Here is a 955-nt window from a genome sequence, read left to right on the forward strand (position 1 = left end):
GGGCCGGACTGTCAGGGTCAGGGAACAATCCAATATATATCTGGTGATATATCGGTTGCTATTACAGATAGCAGAATAAATCAAAGTGCATTGTCTGTAGGAGGCCCAGGCGCATGAATCTGCGCAGCGGGAACGACCTCGGACCACCAGGGGCCGAGAAAACCACCGTCTCATGGGGGTGGACACTCAGGGTCAGGGGAAAATCCAATATATATCTGGTGATATCTCGGGTGCTATTAGATATAACACAATAAACCAAAGTGAATTATCTGCAGGAGGCACTGGCGCATGCATCTGTGCAGCGGGAACGACCTCGGACCACCGGGCGCCGAGAAAACCACCGTCTCATGGGGCCGGACACTCAGGGTCAGGGGAAAATCCAATATATATCTGGTGATATCTCGGGTGCTATTAGAGATAGCGCAATAAACCAAAGTGAATTATCTGCAGGGGGCCCTGGGGCAGGAATCTGTGCAGCGGGAACGACCGCGGACCACCAGGGGCCGAGAAAACCACCGTCTCATGGGGCCGGACTGTCAGGGTCAGGGAAAAATCCATTATATATCTGGTGATATCTCGGGTGCCATTAGAGATAGCGCGATAAATCAAAGTGCATTGTCTGCGGAAGGCCCTGTCGCATGAATCTGTGCAGCAGCAACGTCGTCGGAACACCAGGGGCCAAGAAAATTACAGGTTTTCGGTATCCGTCACCCAAGGTCATGTGAAAATCCAGGATGTATCTGATGATATCTCGGGTGCTATTAGAGATAGCGCGATATATCAAAGTGCATTGTCTGCAGGAGGCCCTAGCACATGAATCTGTGCAGCGGAAACGACCTGGCACCACCAGGGGCCGTGGCAACCACCGTTTCATGGGGCCGGACACTCAGGGTCAGGGAAAAATCCAATGTATATCTGGTGATATCTCCGGTGCTATTAGAGATAACGCAATAAA

Source organism: Nomia melanderi, unplaced genomic scaffold, assembly GCF_051020985.1.
Source record: "Nomia melanderi isolate GNS246 unplaced genomic scaffold, iyNomMela1 scaffold0014, whole genome shotgun sequence".
Taxonomy (NCBI): domain Eukaryota; kingdom Metazoa; phylum Arthropoda; class Insecta; order Hymenoptera; family Halictidae; genus Nomia; species Nomia melanderi.